Raw genomic sequence first — 19,832 nt, 5'->3', positions numbered from 1 at the left:
TCCTTACATTTTAGTTCCTGTTAATTTCATTTCAATCAAAGTTATGTTAAAATTTAATACATATATTTGATCACACACTGCAGCAAGGCCTTCTTCTCTTTTCTCTTTGTATTAGCTCACCTGGTCACAGAATTCACAATAGATTCTAAATTGTCACTTATGAGATTTTAAGGACTGTGGTCTTTTTCTATTAATCTGATGATCTGATTGTTTCTCTTTTAGCTGAGAAGAACCACTTCAGTGGAATGTATTCTAAGGAAGAAGAATTAAAAGAATGTACATTATTTAAAAATAAAACCAACAGAAATGCAAAAATGCAGACTCGCTGTCTGTCCACTTGACTGGTTGTCCATCTTTGATTATCTACCTGATTTGTAAAGTCTTGTCATGCACATCTTTCTGAGACTATCAAATGCCACAGGCCTTTCTCTGCAATTACTTCAAGGCTGATTACATCCATATAGAGGAATTGGAGTAGTCGGCAGGATTTACAGGCTGTGAGCGTCTGCTCCAGAATCCCTTCAGTTTTATTTGTGTTCTTTTTAAACATTTAGTGACACAGAATTGTTGAAGGGTCTTCCTCGACAAGGCTTATCTGCAAGGAGAGCTGATCACATTCAGCACTCAGTTGAACAAAACAAAGACGTCATCTTTGTTCCACCGCCTCACATAACGACTGTATGTTTATAAATAAAGCTTTAGTGAGTAACCTAGAAGATCTCTCCTGGACCTCTGGATGAATTTCCCCTGAAAAATCATTTGATGTTCTAATGTTAGAAATGAAAATCAAATTCTGCACAATTATATTATCAGGTGTACCAAGTAGGGGCCACCACAAAGCCCCAAACCCCAGGCCAAATAATGTAAAATAGAGTCACAGGTTCAAATAATGGATTTTCATTTTGCTAAGCATGTTATATAATGAATCACAACCAATAATTATTTAAACCAATGAAACTCTTTCTTCTCCCTCTGCCTCCCATTAACTGTCACCCACTGCCTCCCGCCTCTGTGTGGTAAGGCAGTGGGTCCATTTATACTGGACTTGGCATGACTTGTGTGGGGCACTTCTGGGTTGTTTGAGAACCAGGTCAGTCCTCCCCCAACAGCATCCCCGAGGGACCCCAACATGGCTGCACTTCTGGACTAAAGTTCCCATGAATCCTTGCGAGTGTCCAAACTGGGATACCTCCAGCGGACCACTGCCACACAGCGTATGGGGGATGGAACTGCTCCTGACCAAATTCCATGCTGACGAGAGCTCATGCTGCTGTGCAGACGGGTTTGCTTTCGGTCATCCATGGCACTCAATGGCACTCATACAGGATAAGACCTCCTAGTCCAAATCAGTTTATCAGTTGTTTTGGGTTAAAGTTTTTTATATTGTCACTCAGTTGCAACCACACTAGGAAAAAAGCCCACAATATTTTAGAAATGAATCATCTAATTCAACAAGCAGAGACAGAAAACTCCAAAATAATAGCATGTTATAATTTTAAGCCTGCACACTTCACAAAAAGCCTGAATACCACAAGAAGGCCTGAGGCCTGAAGCCTACAAAACCACGGAAAGGGAGAGGACAACCATAAAACACCTGGCTCAAAATAACAAATCCCTACATTTTTTAATTAAACTTATTTAATGTTTTAAATTAAATAAAGTCAAAAAATGTTCACACTTTTGGAAAGTATTGAAAAAATAAAAAGAAAAGATAAAGAATTAGGAATTCATAACCAAAGAAATCAAAATAAATGAACACATAAACAATTTAAAAAAGTAAAAACTTTGAATATGGAAAATGCAAAGCCAAAGGTCATAAAACAGCAAACCACAGAAAAATCAAAATCTTAAGCCAGAAGAGTGAAAACACAAAGAGGAGGCGAACAACGTGTGCCACAGGGAGCTGACGTCACTTCGCCTGCCTCAGGCCTGCTGGGCCTCAAATTGGGCGGGTTGCACAGCAGCAGCAGCGTCCACTCTGACTAGAATACAGAAACAGAAATTGCATTAATATTCCTAACAATTACAAAATGATTCCAAAAACTAAAAGCACTTAACAAAAGGGTTTACAGCAGGCATGTTAAACACGCCGCCCCCCGGACCGCATGCGGCCCGCAACACAAATCTGTGCGGCCCGCATGACAGATCCTAGTTAGCACTAAACTTGTACAAAATGATTGCTATCGTTTGTGATTGAATCACTCTGCATCTTCGCCATTACTTATTGATTTTTCTTACTTCTGTCTTCTGACAAAAGCACGTTTTCCCATGGCATTATGGTACCGAAAACGTCATGTGCTAGTATAGTTCAAGCCGCGAAGTCGCAACTGAAGTGCTAGGCTGCTGTCCTCGGCCCACTACCAAGCCGCGAGAGAACTGCCAGCAACGGAGACTCACTCAGTGAAGGCCTACAGATAAAAGGCTGCCCCCATCACTGAGGACACTTTTCAGAACGCTAGGCGGGCGAGAGGAGAGACCGCGGTGAGAGAGTATTACAACAAAGTATTTTTATGTTTCTGAGAGTTTCCCCATATGACACGAGTCCACAGAAATCTCATTACTACGAAGTACATTCAGCAGCAGATACTTTCATTACAATGACGTGACCTTGAAATGCTTGAATGAATCATCCACAGAGCAGTTAGTTCTGTGGTCGCAGCTCAGTTGTGGACATTTGCACAATGATCCCCAAACAGAAACATTGTAAAAAAATGTTCTTTCTTCAAACTTTCCTTGTACTGTTTTTTTGCTGTTTTTGTTTTGTGTGGTTTTAAGTGATAACTTTTCCTTAATGCCCATCAACATTTGAAAAACATCCATTGGAATTAAACTCATTGTCACCCTTCTATAGAAACGGCATACTTGCTATATGCAAAAAAGAAGAAAAATCTCGGGTTGCTAACGTATGCAAACGGCTGCATTTGAAGACGCAGAAAAAGCCGTTTTTATGTGGTTGTAGTGATGCTTGTTCAAGAAACATTCCTATTAATGTGGCACTCATTCAAGAAAATACGAGGGTTTTAAACTCTCTTGGGACCCGGACAAACAATCTCACACGCGGCAATAGCATTTTGGGACGCACTTCAGCGTGTCGTTCCCGTTGGGTGGCGGGGATCCCAGATCCCAAAAGAGTTCAGAAAACTTACAATATGAAGAAGAAGAAAAGGATAACTGTGCTGACCACAACCTGCTTCCGCATTTAGATAATGTTCCTCCCACCCAATTGCACGGCAGTGCTTCAGCCATTGGATTTGGGCATCATTCGCACCCTGAAAATGTATCATTGCAAGGAAATGCTGAGAAAAATTCTCGTGAGCATAACTTGTAGATAGGAGAAGATTAAACTAACGCAAAAGAAGCTATTGAAGCTGATTCCATTTCCAACATCCTATCTTTGTGATGCACGTTTTCTGCAGTGACAGCAACCAAAAGGAGATTATGGAGTAGACTGAACATAAGCAACACACTTCACGTGTCACTGTCTTCATTCCTCCCCAGATGGGATCGTCTGGTTGCAGGAAAACAAGCTCAGGGCTCTCACTGATTCTGCATTATGGTAAGCTGTATAATTTCTATTACTAAATTATAACTTAATAATAATGGAAATGTAATGTAAATTGTGTATAAAACTGCCCTACAAACCCACCCATAATCACCCCACAAACTCCAACTTGCAACAACCCACCGGTCCCTGGAAAAATTTGCTTCCAGTAAAGCGGTCCTTGGTGTCAAAAAGGTTGCGGACCACTGGGCTACACTGCTGGCTGGGCTGCTGAGACTGGCCACTGGGCAGAACTGACCATCACGAGTAGTACCTACTCTTACAACGTTGAGAATGCGCCTGAGAACATCCAAATGGAGTTGATTGAACTGCAGTCAGATTCTATTCTGATGGCAAAATACAACAAAGTTGGTGTGCCAGGCTTGTATGCTTACCTGCCATCCTCGTATGTGCAGATCCATAAGTTGGCATCGAGAGTACTGTCTATGTTCAGTAGCACTTACCTTTGTGAGAAATTGTTTTCGCTAATGAAAGCTACCAAAACCCCACATCGCTCAAGACTTACTGCCGAGCACCTTTCATCCCTCATAAAAGTTGCAGCAGCACAAGATTTCAAGCCTGATATTGACGTAATGGTTACTAAGAAGAGATGCCAAGTGTCGGGACAAAAGAAATAAATCTCACACTGTAAGACTCCTATATAAGCAATGAATATAATATAATAATATAAGGACTTAGCTAAGAGGCTAAGACTCTAATTGTATGCTGTTGTACGGAGATTGTATGGAAATAAACTGCTTTTCTTTAAACTTTAAGTGTTACATTTTTTAAAGTTTTCAGTATTGGAAAGAAAGCTACAGTAACTTTGTATAACAGTATAATATTATTTGTTACAGTGCGACCCGCTGATGCACGTATGGCAGTCGAAGCGGCCCACCAATGGTAGTGAGTTTCACATGCCTGGTTTACGGTACATATAAAAAAACCAGAAAATAATCAATAACAAAATAAAGAGCTAAAGAAACAATGACTCTGTGCAGAACACTAATAAAACTATGACACTGTATCATAATTTTTTTTGTTTTTTTTTATTTATTTTGTATTATTTTTATTACTTTATTCTTTTCATTATTTTTTCATTTTATTTTATTTTTGACCATCAAAATCCTCATTACATGACTCAGGCTGGGGGTTGATGGTTATCCTCTCTCTTCTGGGGCTTTTTGATAAAGTTGTAGACATTTCGTGTTGTTTTGCCAGCTTCCCATTTTTGGGGTCTGAACCCAACAAGTAGTATTTAGGGACTGGCTGAGCTTAGTTGGGCATCTTCTGGGCAGGTTAGCCACAGTGTGGACAGCTTCTTGGACTTTTTTGGGGGGCATGCACCTATTTTGCCTTTTAAAGACTCCATTTAATAATAACAGGATTGTGTGCTCAGCACCGTCCTACTTTGTTTGTTCACCTGTGACTGTGCAGTCAGAGACGACTCCATCTCCAGTATTACATTTTCTCATTACCCCGACATCACAGGTCTGATGACAAGGCAGCTTAGAGAAAAGGAGGTCTATCTGCTGAGTCTCTGGTGCCCGGGCCAGAGTCGGACCATTGATGTCAGTAAAAGCAAGTCAGGAGATGTCAGAGATGCCAAGAGGAAGAAGATCCTTCCATCTACCTCAGAGAGCATGTTGTGGAAAGGGTAGGCTGATGAAATGAAGGTAATGCCTGATTTGTAAAATGATTGGTAGAAACTGTAAAGGAGAACCAGTAGGCCCTTCAGTGGGAAGGCTTGGAAGGAAACGATACTTTGATGTCCCACGAGAGACACTTTAACATCCTGTGAGACAAGGCATTGAGACAAAAGGACAGCTGCTGTAGAGGCTTTTAAATGATCAACACACAGAGCCGAACGCAGAAGACGCAGCCTGTCAGCAGCAGCAGCAAGCCAGCAGCTGATCCGAGCGCATCTCCTTAGCGTGCATTCAGCCCCCCTTCACAACACGAGCAGCAGAGACGTGAAGTGGCTGGCACATAGCGCCCCGGTGGGGAGTAGGAAAGAGTGTGGGCGAGTGAAGTGAGCAGGGGGCAATGCATCCTAGTTTTCTAAATAACAACGATACACAGCATGGTGCTGTATCTGAATCTTCTGCACAGTCCTACTGAATCCTCCAATGAAACATTTATCATTACAATTCTCCAACTCGTCCTCCTCACTTTTCAAATCGGAGATTGTGCTCTATCTCTCTACTCTAAATACGACCAAAGCAGCCCCCCTATGCACTGACCCCACTCCCTTTCACTCCACTTCATGCTCAGCTGGTGACTTCTGATTCCAGCACTGCTGATAGCCAGCAGTCCATTCACCTCATCACACACATTCACGTGTGTGTCCTGTTCTGACCACAGCTTTGACGGCTTGTGCTCAAATCAATAAAAACACAAAAGGGATTTACAATCAAAACCATCAACACCCCACTAACTCGTCTCACAATTCACCTCAACCGACAAACCATTAGTCTGCATGGTGGGATTTCATCCGTAGTCAACCAGTTATGGTAGGCAGGCCAGCCTTGGCAAGAATTTCAGTGTCTAGTCTCGACTAAAACTCTCCAAAATGTTTCCAGGACATGATCCAACCTGCGAACGTTGCAACCAAGCCCCAGCCTCACTAGGTCACATGTTCTGGGCCTGCACCAAATTAACATTATTCTGGACAAAAATTTTTAATTACCTCTCAGACAGCCTTGGACTCACAATCCCTCCTAACCCATTAACAGCTGCGTTTGGGGTTCTTCCAGAGGGGCTTAAAGTGGAGAAAGACAAACAAATTGTGATTGCATTCACTACACTGTTGGCACGCAGACTTATTCTGATAAACTGGAAGAACCCAAACTCTCCTCTTTCAAGTCAAGATGTGTTATACTATTTGAAATTGGAAAAAATCAAATACTCAGTTAGAGGATCTGTACAGACTTTTTTCAAAACATGGCAGGATCTAATCAGTAATATATTAAAATAAGTTTATAAAGCACAGAGAATTTATTAATTTAGGTATGTTTACAAGTTTTAAATTTAACGCCGTTTGGCTTGCTCTCTCTTGAAATTCTGTTCTGCCCCTTAACATAAGGGCATACTGTTTGGGAATGGTGGGAGTTCTTGGTACAGCCTCCACCTTTTACAGTTGTCAAGATAAGTGGGGAGAACTCCAACCCTAAACACTGTCAGCTTAATCTGTGTGTTGGGCCTCTTGTGATTCAGACGTGAGCATGAAGTCTGCCAAAGGCTACACTTGTTTTAGTGATCCTGGTGTTTACTTTGTCATCAATGCCAGTGCCTTGGGACTTTGTGCTGCCATGGTACATGAACCTTCTCTCCGTACTGAGACTTTGATTACTGATTATAAAGTTGTTTTCAACATATGGTGTCCCTGGAGTAAGCTGATGCATTACTTCACTCTTCTTATTGTGAACACTGCACTGCTTATCTGCCTGTGAGCCAGCATTGAGGCCACAGTTCTGATCCTGAGGAACCCTCTGATGGTGTTGATCCTAAGCTTATTTTATGAAGCCCTCTAATTTGTGTGGTGACTAATGCCAATGCATACATGATAGCCATGGTGGAGAACATCAGACTGGACAACATCGGTGCCAAGACACAGCCTGACATTTTAGAGAGGGAAGGACTCCTCTGCCTCACCATGGTCCTGAACTTTAGCTGGCATCAAATCATGAAATTGCCACACCATGGGGATGAATTTCCTTAGGCATCCATACTTTGACATGACTTTCCAAAAATTGTTTCTTTTAACAACGTGGAAGGCCTTAGTCAAATCAATATGCCATCAAACATCTGCTCCTAATATTTCTTCTGCCGCTGCCTAGCAGCACACACCATATCAGTAGCTCCACACTCTTCTCAGAATCGACACTGGGCCTCAGGAAAGAGTTCCTGGTTAAGATGTGAAGTAAGATGATTAAGAAGAAGCCTGGGGAGAACCTCACCTTTGACAGACAGCACCAGGATACACCAACCACTGAGATCATCACAGAACTGACGATGTCCTCTGTGTTGTACAGGTGGATGACTGATGCCTCTTTGAAGTCCTGTGGAATTGTATGTTGCTGCCACATAACTTGGAAAAAATGTTCTGTCAGCACTGCACCAACTTCTCTGTAGACTTCAGCAGGTATTGCAACTAAACCAGCCCACCATACAGACAGAACAGGAGAGAGAAAAAGGGAGCCCACCTCCTTCAAAGAATCATCCATTGTCCCCCTGTCACCAAGTTTCAGACATGCCAGACATGCTTTACTGGACCACGGACACCTTTTAGGAAGCCGAGACTGAAGTTGTCATTGGATGATCAGACGTTTCCCACAGCAAACACCAGTCATCTTAAACACAGCAAGGAAACTCTGGAGTACGTCTACCATGAAACACTGAACGGTGCAGAGGAACGTCACATTGAACTTCATCTTGAAACTCACTGTTCATTTGGCCTTCCTCAAGCCCACCTAATCCAGTTAAGGCTTGTGGGTGCTGGATCTCAAATATTGAGATATTTCATTTATTAATACATTACAAAATTTTGTGGAGCGCAAACATAATTAGTTCACTATGAGGAAAAGACGCTGTCACAGTTGATTGTCACTCAATTGACTAAGGTGGTTGTTTTTGCTCAACCACCCCCAGGGCCCTGCCACCAAGGAGTTTTTTGACCACCTCGGCCCACCTCCGAGTCCACAGGCTCTGCTTCCTCATTGGAAGGCATGTTAGTGGAATTGAGGAGGTCTTCGAAGTACTCCTCCCACCGACCCACAACGTCCCGGATCGAGGTCAGCAGCGCACCATCCCCACCATATACGGTGTTGACACTGCACTGCTTCCCCCTCCTGAGATGCCGGATGGTAGACCAGAATCTCCGCGAAGCCGTCTGAAAGTCGTTCTCCATGGCCTCCCCAAACTCCTCCCACGGCAGAGTTTTTGCCTTAACAACCACCGAAGCCGCATTCCTCTTGGCCTGCCGGTACCTATTAGCTGCCTCCAGAGTCTCATAGAACAAAAGGGTCCTGTAGCACTTCTTCTTCAGCTTGACAGCATCCCTCACCACCGGTGTCCACCAACAGGTTCGGGGATTGCCGCCATGACAGGCACTGACTACCTTACAGCCACAGATCTGGTCAGCCGCCTCAACTACAGAGGCATGGAACATGGCCCATTCGGACTCAGTGTCCCCCACTTCCCTCAGGACTTGGTCAGAGTTCTGCATGAGGTGGGAGTTGAAGCTACTTCTGACAGGGGTCTCTGCCAGATGATACCAGCAGACCCTCACAACACAGTTGGGCCTACCAGGCCTGACCGGCATCCTCCCCCACCACTGAAGCCTACTCACCACCAGGTGGTGATCAATTGACAGCTCCGCCCCTTTCTTTACCCGAGTGTCCAAGATGTGGCTGCAGGTCCGATGACACGACCACAAAGTCGATCATCGAACTGAGGCCTAGGGTGTCCTGGTGCCAAGTGCACATATGAACACCCATTCTTGAACATGGTGTTCGTTATGAAAATCCGTGATGAGCACAGAAGTCCAATAACAAAACACCGCTCGAGTTCAGATCGGGGGGGGGGGGATTCCTCCCAATCACGCCCTTCCAGGTCTCACTGTCATTGCCCACGTCCCAGCAGTCTCCCAGCAGTACGAGGGAGTCCCCAGTAGGTATGCCCTCTAGCACCACCTCCAGGGACTCCAAAAAGGGTGTGTACTCCAAACTGCTGTTCCACGCATACACCCAAACAACAGTTACCCTCTCATCCACCAGGGTAAGCCCCAATGAACAGGTTCCAAGTCGGGGGGAAATAAGTATGCCCACATCAACTCAGCGCCTCTCACCCAGGGGCAACTCTAGAGTGGTAGAGAGTCCAGTCCCTCTCAAGGAGATTGGATCCAGACCCCAAGCTGTGTGTTGAGGTGAGCCTGACTATATCTAGCCAGAACCTCTCAACCTCGCGCACTAGCTCAGGCTCCTTCCCCTTCAGAGAGGTGACATTCCATGTCCCAAGAGCCAGCTTCTGTAGCCGAGGATCGGACCACCAAGGTCCCCGCCTTCGGCCACCACCCAACTCACACTATACCTGACCTGACCTCTTTGGCCCCTCCCATAGGCGATGAGCCTGTGGGTATTTGGACCTACGTTGCCTCTTCCGGCTGTGCATGGCCAAGCCCCATGGGTGCAGGCCTGGCCACCAGGTGCTCGCCATCGAGCCCCACCTCCAGACCTGGCTCTAGAGGGGGGCCCCAGTGACCTGTGCTTGGGCGAGGGAAAACGGCGTCCAAATTTTTTAGTCTTCATAGGAGGTTTGTTGATCCTCTCTTTGTCTCATCCCTCACCTAGGAACAGTTTGCCTTGGGTAGCCCTACCAGGGCCATAAAGCCATGGATAACAAACCCCTTCATCACGATAAGGTGGCTGTTCAAGGAGGAGTTAAATTTTGAATACTTTCCAAAAGTGTGAACCTTTTTTGACTTAATTTAATATAAAACATTAAATAGATTTAATTTAAAAATGTAGGGCTTTGTTATTTTGAACCAGGTGTTATGTGGTTGTCCTCTCCCTTTCAGTGGTTTTGTAGGCCTCAGACCTTCTTATAGTGTTCAGGCTTTTTATGGTGTGTGTAGGCTTAAAATTATAACATTATGTTTGTTTGGAGTTCTCCATCTCTGCTTCTTGAATTACATCATTAATTTCATTCAAATTCTCTAAATGTTTTTCTCAATTTGAACTTATTTAAAAATATTTTGGCTCTTTTATTTTTTGCAACTGAGTGACAAAATAAAAAACCTAAACCCTAAAAGACTGGAAAAAACTGATAAATATAAATATGTGTGTAAAAGTCAAAGTTAAAAGTTAAAGCTTTGAGTTAAACTCATTTTAGTGTTTGCTTAATTTGAACATAATATAAACAATGGACAATGAACTTTCTTGTATAGTTTTTTTATTAACAAAGAATAAAGTCAGGTCTGATGGCCAGGGAGGGTTAGAAAAACCCTATAAGTATATAGAACTTTCTTGCTATAACTAGGCACAGGTCGCCACCCCAGAAAACTGGAAAAAGAACAGAAGAAAAAGTAGGGGATAGTAATGTAGTAGCAGTGCTAGTTAGTAGTAGTTAGTAAAATAATTACACGCAAATACAGAATTATCAGAGTTACACTAAGGTGAAGCTATGAGAAAGCCATGTTAAAGTAACGTGTTTGTAGGAGTTTTTCAAAGTGCTTCACCGTATCAGCCTGGTGAATTTATATCAATAAGCTATTCCAGATTTTAGGTGCATAGCAGCAGAAGGCCACCTCACCACTTCTTTAAGTTTAGCTCTTGGAATTCTAAGCAGACCCTCATTTGAAGATCTAAGGTTACGATTTGGAGTGTAAGGTGTCAGACATTCTGATATATAAGATGGATTAAGATTATTTAAAGCTTTGTAAACCATAAGCAGGATTTTAAAGTTAATTTTTAATGACACAGGTAACCAGTGTAGTGACATCAAAACTGGAGAGATGTGCTTGGATTTTTGTTTCCGAGTTAAGATTCTAGCAGCTCCACTTTGCACTAGTTGCATTCGATTGATGTGTTTTTGGGTAGTCCTGAGAGGAGTGCGTTACAGTAATCTAGTCGACTGAAAACAAATGCGTGAACTAATTTTTCAACATCTTGCAATGTTATAAGAGGTCTAAACTTTGCTATATTTCTTAAGTGAAAAAATGCTGTCCTAGTAATCTGATTAATATGCGATTTTTAAATTTAGGTCAGAGTCAATAATTACCCCTAAATTCTTTACCTCTCTCTTCACTTTCAAGCCTAATGGATCAAGTTTATTTCTAATACCCCCCACTATATCCATTTTTGCCAATCACTAAAATTTCCGATTTCTCCTTATTATGTGAGGCTGTGAAACACAGATGATGTCTTTGTTTTGTTCAAGTGAGTGTTAAAGGCGATCAGCTCTCCATGAAAATCAACTCTCCATTGAAGATAATGACATGTCGGTAAATGTTTTACAAAGAAACACAAAGAGAACTGAAAGGATTTTGGAGCAGACGTTCCCAGCCTGTAAATCCTGCCGACTACTCCAATCCCTTATTATGGATGTAATGAGCCTTAAGGTAATTGTTGAGAGCGACCTGCGGCATTTGATATTCTCAGAAAGATGTGCATGACAAGACATTATAAATCAGGTAGATAATCAGAGATGGACAACCAGACAAGTCGACAGACAGAGAGTCAGTATTTTTGCATTGCATTTGGTTTTATTTTTAATTAAAGTACATTCTTTTAATTCTTCATTCTTGGAAGAGATTGGTCCGGGTTGATTCTTCAGGGCTAAAAGAGAAACAGGCATATCGTCAAATTAATAGAAAAAGATGACAGTTCTTGAACATTCATAGGTGACTTTATAGAATCAACTGAGAGGTCAATGAGCAGGTGAATTGACAGAAAGAGAAGAGAGAGGAGGCCTCACTACAGTGTGTGATCAAACACAAGATGGAGGATGTAAGATACCCGTCCTTTAAAAAACACTCATTGTTTGTCATATTAAATTTAAACAGCAGTTTGATTGAAATTCAATTAGCAGGACAAGTTTCTCAGAATGGGGCCTTCTCTCTGCTTCACCTCCTGCCACACCTATGGGATCCACAAAAGTGTTTATGTCTGCAAACAAGTGAATCATCACCTCATCCCACCAAACATTTGCCTCTGTAGCCCACACATGCTTACCAACTTATTGAAGTCCTGAAAGATCATGCTTCTAGTTTTTCAGTTCCTCCATCTGCACTAAAACAGAAAGGTTGAAACATAAATAACAAATCATGAGTGGATTTCCATCTCTGCCTTTCTCTTGTTTCTGGAGGAGAAGATTTCTAGCTGCAGGACAACTGGCACAGTAAACAATTCAATTTGTTTTCATTACATAATGTGGCACAACATGCTGGCCAGGACCTTACAAAAGAAAAAGAAAATGTTACAAGAAGCATAGAGGAGTGCCAGCTGGCGCTTAATGCACTTCATGCTCCTCTGTGTGTAAACCTCATTTAAACAGCAGGCTGCCATTAAAGCCTCAGGCCATCAGATCTCACTTACTGGCCTGCTGTTCCCATCACAATATGGAGGCCCAGGTCATCTCTGTCTGTGCCCTTAACACTAGGAGCCCCCCACACACAAACACTTTATGGAGTTTAGTTGCCTACTCATTCCCATGCTGTATGTTAAAGGTTATGAAGTAGCAGTGCATTTTCTACATAAACATTGCAAATGTCCTTTTTTAGTGATTCTTTGTCATTTATTACAAAGTTAAACACCACATCTTCTTAAGCGGGTATGTCAAAGGGTGACCCTACATCAGGACAAACCAGGACAGTGACCATACATCCATCCATCATCCAACCCGCTGAATCCGAACACAAGGTAATGGGGGTCTGCTGGAGTCAATCCCAGCCAACACAGGGCACAAGGCAGGAACCAATCCCGGGCAGGGTGCCAACCCACCGCAGGACACACACAAACACCAAGCACACACAAGGGCCAATTTTTGAATCACCAATGCACCTAACCTGCATGTCTTTGGACTGTGGGAGGAAACCGGAGTGCCTGGAGGAAACCCACACAGACACGGGGAGAACATGCAAACTCCACACAGGGAGCACCCGGGAAGTGAACCCGGATCTCCTAACTGTGAGGCAGCAGCACTACCACTGCGCCACCATGCCTCCTATGTGACCATACATCAGTAATCAAATGCCGAAGATCATTTGTGTCATCGTGGTATGAAGACAAGTCTTCTGTCAACTGAGGGCCAAGTGTGAATGTAGAACGTCAGAGTGTGTGAGATCTTACAGGAAGGTGACTGAGACGAAAATATTAAGCTTGAGGGGGCTGCTTACTTGAAAGAGTGATAAACCTTAAAATACCAGCCCTTTGATCAAATCCAGCCCATCTTCTCTTGCCCCAAGACATCTTCTAACTCATTGTTTTCACCTTCCCTGAGAGAATCTGTGGAACCTGCGTCAAAAGTAGAAAGTCTGTCTGACTCCACACTGGAGGCACTCACTCCAATTGGGATGAAATGCTCTGACAGACTGCTGCTGTCACACATTAAATAGAACATTCCAGATTATTCTGATCACCTGTGGTTTGCATATCATCACACTGGTCCATAGTAAATGTCCTATCCTTTGCCATATTCTGTGCACTTCATACCATCCTGGCCCAAGTGGATAATACAAGCTGCAAAGTCAAAGTCCTGTTTACAGACTACAGCATCACATCTTCCATGCTGATCCTCAACACTGGCATTCCATGGGGTGGTGTGCTACATACCCTGCTAGGCTCAAATTCCATCATGGAATCTGCAGGTTACTCTGCCATTTTAGGCCAGACCACCAACAATGATGAGAAGAGGTCTACCTGCTGACTCAGTTGAATCAGGTCAACAATCTCACATGAAATGTTAGTAAAACCAGGAGCAGGGTGGAGACTTCAGGAAGAAGAATACAGACATTGACATTGGACACAGTGCTGTGGACAGGGTGAGCCACTTGGAATGACCATCACTGAGACCATACATTTGTCCAGAAGGCTCACCAGGACATCTACCTCTTCAAATGCAGGACCAGATCTTATATTTCTCAATCTGCTCTCCTGAACCTTTACAGGTTAACAGTGGAGTCGATGCTCAATGGCCACACCACATCCTGACATGACACCTGCACTGCTCAAGAGTGTAAAGCCCTGCTGAGGGCATTGAAGGTGGCACAGAACATCAATGGCACCCAGCTGAGCTGCCTTATCTTCAGGACATCCACAACACTCAACCAAGATCATTAAAGACCTCGGCCATCCTGCACAGCTGCTTTTCCTGCTCATCCCTTTGGAGCCTTTGGCAATCATACACCTTATCTAGTTAGTTTCTTGTAAAGATTTGTATTCTACCTGTGAATTTGTCACAACGCTTTGTGCCTGCGGCCAGTGAAGATCGCAAAACAAAAATCAACTAAATTGATTTGAGCTGAACTGGTAGATTCAGGGACAGTTATCTACCCAGAGGTCTTCACGTTGTTCAACAGTCAATCAAAAGAACTAAACTTATATAAAATGTTCAGCGTGTATATTTCTATGTTGCATGCTTGTACAAAATGACTGCTGACAACATTTATGTTGTGGACGCTTGTGGCTACAGGGACGTGTAAAGTATAAAGATGCTCTACTATCTTAGTTTCCAGGGAGGAACATTTTTTAGTTACTTTCAGTAGTTAATATGTACTTTAGATTAAGGTAGAGATGACAAATTAATAAATTGTGATGAGCCTCCCACAAACCAAAATAATCAGGAAAAGAACTGAAATAAAGCCTTGAGCGGCACATTCTTCATTCTACTCACTTATTGTATATCATATCTATGGACTGTTTAATAGAGTCTAGAACTTCGTCGGGAACGGCATAGAACTGAGAAATCTGAAAAATAAGAACAAAATTACAATGAGGCCTTGTGATGATGTGGGTTCAGCTCCATGCTCCCGTCGGCTGTTTGGGAGCCCTTGAACCCAAATCCGTCGATAGATATAACGAGGTGAGCTAAGCAGTGAGGCAACATAGCAAGGGGATGATGTACAAATGTGCAAAGTGCTTTTATTTAAAACCAATCAACAAAAACAAAGTGTCCACAAAGTGCAGTGCTTCAAAGTCTTCATCAAATAATCCATTAAAAGAAATGTGGAGGTTTGAAAATACAAAAACAAACAGTCCTTTAAAAACCAGAGGTTAAAACTGTTGCTGGAAGCATTCTCAAATCAATAAGCCCTGTGCTCTTCTACGCTAGCGGCTCACCTGCTTCTCCCGGTTGGGCTTTGCAACAGGCGAGACGCTCTCTCTGCAGCTGCCCTTTCTTTCACACACACGGGTCTGGAGTCCTCCCGATCCTGGCTTCGGTCTGGCACTCATCCCAGGCCTGAGACTTGGACTCCTTGGTTTCCAGGATGCCCACACCAAGGACTTCACCTCCAAGCCTCCCGACTCCCGCCGCCGCCCTGGCCTTACGCGGACAGTCTCTCCTTCTTTGGTCACTCCCGCTACATGATCGCTCAGCGGGAACGACTTCTACTTCATCTCCCGGGTATCAGCCTAACACCCAGGCTTCCATGCAGCTGTCCACGAGCACCCGCTTGCTCGCACCGTCTCTCTCTTTTTCTCCAGCCACCTCCATCTTACTCTCTCTTACCTCATTCTCTTTTTATTTCTCCTTCCTAACCGTCTCGGGCTTCTCTATATATGCAGAGAGGACATGGCAGCTGCAGCACATTATCCCCAGGAGCAATCATGGATGTGGGCAGTCTCTCACATGTGCACGTAGATGAGAAACACCCACACCGCAGATAGCACTGAGACGCAACAGCCACCACGCCCCCTCGCTAAGCCGCAATTACTTATTTAAAATAAAACGGCCTTTGCTGGAAGAGCTGTGGACCCATATCACCACAGGCCTTAGTAACTGGAAAATAGAATTCAGATGACCTGCTGTTTGAAAGTAAGGAGAAGACATTTAGCAACTGGGAACATGCAAAAAAAAAAAAAACAAACAAACATCAAGAAAAAGAAAAGGCCTAGTAAACACAATTTAGTACAAATTTCAAAAAGCAGAACTCACAGCCATTGCCACAAAGCTCAGGCACAGCAGAACCTGGAAGATGAAGGATCTCATGGTGGTGCTGACACTGGGACATGTGTTGTGTTTAACAGCAACGCCTCCTTATATATCAGATCAGGCGGGGTGGGACAGGGTGGGGTGACGCCAACTGGAGTGCAAAGCCAATTCAAATCAGATCTGATTTGCCTTGGAAGAAGAACAAGAAAAACCTGCAGTCAAATCACAAACTGTGGCTGCGTTTTTCCAAATTACCCAAAGTTCTGCAGCCTTTAGTTTGCTTCATAGGATGATTCAAACACCAGTGGGACGTGTGCTCAAATAATTCCACAGACCATTTTAAAAGTTTTAGTTTTAGTTCCAACAAAAATAGAGAAAAAAAGTGGTATCTGCACGGTCAGAACACTGTATGCCTCCTTCAGTTCTATTTGACATCACATCTGACAGTCCATGCTAGCTGTAGGACTTATTCCTCACTGGTTAATTAACACTCAGTTTAACAGATAATCACCAGGAAAGTTCTATCTCATGTTAACTCACAGGTGGTAAAAGGCTACACCATATTCTAGGCAGCTAGAAGAAACTGATGTTCTATAGACAATAGGCAAACACTATCTGAATTCAACGATAAACATTAACTTTCTAAGATTGACTCTTCCACAAACCCTAAAGGTCAGGTCATCGATTCTGCACAGGCTTTGCATTCTGAAAAAGCATACAATTTTTGCATCAGATTTGTGAGGAATTGTGATGGCAAGATGACTTGGTGACTTGTGTGGTGTTCCCAGCAAGCAGTGGTTCATACCTACCTAAAATGGCACAAGGAAGGACAACCAGTGAACCAGAGACAGGGCCACAGGTGCCCAAGGCTCAATGACACGCCTGGGGAGTGAAGGCTCGTCCATCTTGTCTGATCCCACAGAAGAGCTACTGGAACACAAATTACTGAAGAAATCAAATGCTGGCCACAACTGAAAGGTGTCAGAACACACAGGGCTGTGTAGACGCAGACTGGTCAGAGTGCCCATGATTACCCCTTTCCACTAATAAATACACCTACAGTGGGTATCTAACTGTCAGAACTGGACCGTTGAGATAAGATGGCCTGGTCTGATGAATCATGTTTTCTTTGTTGTAATGTTCCGCTCAAAAACCTTGGGTCCTGGCATTCATGTGGATGTTACTTTGACACGTCCTTCCTGCCTAAAAAGTGTTGTACACCACGTAAATTGGCAGAGGTTTACCCTGATGGCAGTGGTCTCTTTCAACAGGATAATGCACACAGCCACAGTGCCAGAAATATTCAGGAATGGTTTGAGGGACATGAGAAAGAATTCAAGGTGTCGACATGGCCTTCTACTTCCCAGATCTCAATCTGATCGAACATCTGTGGAATGTGCTGAGATAACAAGTCCAGTCCATAGAGGTCTCATCTCACCACTTGCAGGACTTAAAGGATCTGCTGTGATGTCTTCATGAAGATACCAGAGGACACCTTCAGAGGTCTTATGGTGTCCATGCCTCAATGGTCAGGTCTTTAGTTTACTTCTTAGCTTCTTATTCATCCATTCTTGTCAAATTCTGTGAATTCCAGGTGAACTTGTTCTTTATCATATCTTTAACAACACCTCTGCTCTCCATCTCCGTAATTAACATTTGTCCTGCTTTTTCTGTTGTCATTCTGCTTTAATGTTTACTGGACTAAAATTGCTTGAAAGTGTTATTTAAGTTCAGTTTTTGTAATTATTTTAGTTTAATTGAGTTGTTGTAGCTTTGATCTTCCACAACACTCTTCAACATATTACACTGTATTTACTTTTCTGCTCTCCTGTCATGTTTTTGGTGAACCATTTCAGGCTTGTGTTTGTGTTTTGGAACATCCAGATTTAGCGTTCTTTTCTTCTTCTTTTACTGTTTTTCTCAGTCACTTTGAAACATTTCCCAGATCAGAAATGAAGTTCTCAAAAACTTCTTGTCCAACCTCCACATCATTTAGTCACTTGAGCGCATCACAAAAGTGATACCTCATCGTTTTCAACAAACTACAAATGCTTTGACACATTCATGCCATGTCTTTAATATATAATTTCCTATATTATCAAAGTCAAAGTCAAAGTGAACTTTATTGTCATCTCAACCATATACAAGTATACAGACAGACAAAATTGCAAAGCTCAGGGTCCACAGTGTAACAGCATGGCATGCAAATAATAAATTAAAAATAGAATTAAAATTGAAATTTAAAATTAAAACACAAACCAGACAATACAATTTGCAAAGACAAGACAAAGAAGTAGCAGCAATATTGACGTGTAGTAATCAATATGAACATTGATGCAATGCATGGTATTTGCAATCTAGTGTGGATCGTAGTTCACCCAACACACGTTTTATTTACAATATTTACAGACCAGCACCGATCCCCAAAGTCCAGGCCCCACAGTCCTTTGTGCCTTCCTTTTTGGCCACCTCCAGTCCTCTTTCCAGCTCCGTCCTTCTTCCACCTGACTTCCGCTCTCGACTTTGGGAGGCGGCCCTTTATCACACCCGGATGGGCTCTGCTTCCGGGCATTCCTTCAGCGTGTGGCGGAAGTGCCAGCTGCGCACCCTGAAGCCCTCTGGGTGTCCCCATTTTTCTCCCCCCCAGCACTTCCTGGTGTGGTGAAAGTGCTGGGCTCCAGGGTTCTTCAGGCACCGGGGCGCCGCCTGGTGGTAGCCACGGGCCCCTACAGGGTTGGTCTTCCAAGCCCTCTACCCGAGGCCACCAACAAAACCAGGGCGGTCGCCCCTTCGTGGTCGGGAGGAGGCACCAGCCCTCCTCCGGTCCCCTCGGGCGTCCCAGCTGGGCTCCAACCCCAGCCACCTGTGACACTTCTAAATATAGTCAGATAGGTTATCTCCCAAAATTATAAGAAGTTGTCTTGCATTCATAAGTCATTACATTCAAAATGGTTGACCCAATCGTCATAATCCGTCAATCATATTTACTGTACATTCTTATTAGAATTTTCAGTTCTGTAGCTTCTTGAATTTCACCAATGAAGGGGAACAGTGTTATGATCAGCCATTCCTCTAAAAAACTTCATATGTGCATCTCACGACCCTTCAGCTGGTAAGCCTGCATTGACAGAGCACAACACAGTGTTTCAGTGTTTGACTATCATATCTTTAAAAAGAGAGGAAGAGGTAGAAGAGTCTGAAGTCAGACACACTTTTGAGGAGGACCAGTGCAGGTGTCGGTCGAAGGTGTGCGTTGGAGAACAACCGTCTCCTGAATTAGTGCCATCTGGTGATCAGGTGAGTGAGCGGGCATGGAAACCTCCCAGGTATAAAGGTGCATGAGACACGTGACAGGGGGATGGGTGTCCAGGTCCCTTGTCAGCTGATTGCTGGTGAGAACTTATAAAGGCCTGTCGGGGAAGTGGAAACCGAGGGGTATAAAGGTGCTGAGGTGAGCAGGAGGATTGCGGTGAGAACTTATAAAGGCCTGTTGGAAAGAGGGAGGCTTGAGCAGAACAGGAGTAGGTTAATAAAATGAATCTTTATTTGAGAGAAGGACCCTGAGGGAACAATTGGATTGGTGCAATTTTTACAGGATGTTTTTTATTTCTTTGCCTTTTTGTAAAGCACCACTTTGTGA

At 43.4% G+C, this 19,832-nt stretch overlaps 1 long non-coding RNA gene across 1 annotated transcript; it reads right to left on the bottom strand.

Annotated features, from left to right (window-relative positions):
- Nucleotides 1-11,806: 11,806 nt before the first annotated feature.
- LOC120519895 lies at nt 11,807-16,261 on the bottom strand. The gene is made up of 4 exons (XR_005631692.1): nt 16,196-16,261; nt 14,933-15,006; nt 12,274-12,330; nt 11,807-11,877 (listed from the first exon to the last, which is right to left on the bottom strand). It is a non-coding gene; the product is annotated as an uncharacterized LOC120519895 (long non-coding RNA).
- Nucleotides 16,262-19,832: the final 3,571 nt, after the last annotated feature.

This window comes from Polypterus senegalus, unplaced genomic scaffold (assembly GCF_016835505.1).
Source record: "Polypterus senegalus isolate Bchr_013 unplaced genomic scaffold, ASM1683550v1 scaffold_6024, whole genome shotgun sequence".
In the NCBI taxonomy this organism is placed as follows: domain Eukaryota; kingdom Metazoa; phylum Chordata; class Cladistia; order Polypteriformes; family Polypteridae; genus Polypterus; species Polypterus senegalus.
Note: the sequence above shows the minus strand (reverse complement) of the source record. Positions and strands in the feature narration are given on the sequence as shown.